A 718-nucleotide genomic window follows, 5' to 3' on the forward strand; every position below is an offset into this window, starting at 1 on the left:
AGGTCTGATTAGGGTGCTAAAAGTCTAATCAGGGGTTGGTAAGTCATTAGGGTTGGCTTAGGTTTGGTGATTAGGACTTTTAGGTGTCTAACTAGGACTTATGGTCATCTAATCAGGGGTTGGTCAATTAGGATTGGCTTAAGTCTGATTAAGGTGTTGTGGTGGTCTAGTCGGGACTTTTGGTTATCTAACTAGGGCTGTTAGGGTCTAGGTATCACTTGGGTAGGTCTGATTAGGACTTTGTGAGGGACTAGATAGACTCGGGATCGTAGGACTGGTTAGGACTTTGTTGGGGGCCATGTAGACTCGGTGTTATAGGTCTGATTAGACATAATCAGGTCCGGTTAGCCTTAAGTTAGGTCTGGTTAGACGTAATCCGGTCTTAAGGTAGGCTGTGTTTCGAGTCTAATAGGTCGGTTAGACAAAATTATGTCTAGGGTAAGTCCAATCAGGTTTGTGCGAGAGTCTAAGCGGTCGGTTAGGTAGAAATATACCTTGTGTTAAGTCCAATCAGGTCTAGTCTAGAGTGTATTAGATCCGTTTAGGTAAGGTGTACCTAGGGTGAAGTCCGGTTAGGTTTGGGTTAGAGTCCGTTAGATCGGTTTAGGTTAAGTACCTAGGTTAAGTCCCGTTAGGTTGTGTTCTCTTAGTCTAGAAGGTCTGATTAGGTATAGACGTACCTAGGTTTAGGACCGATAGACTAGGGTTAGAGCGTGTT

This window comes from Tarenaya hassleriana, unplaced genomic scaffold (genome assembly GCF_000463585.1).
Source record: "Tarenaya hassleriana unplaced genomic scaffold, ASM46358v1 Cleome8, whole genome shotgun sequence".
In the NCBI taxonomy this organism is placed as follows: Eukaryota; Viridiplantae; Streptophyta; class Magnoliopsida; order Brassicales; family Cleomaceae; genus Tarenaya; species Tarenaya hassleriana.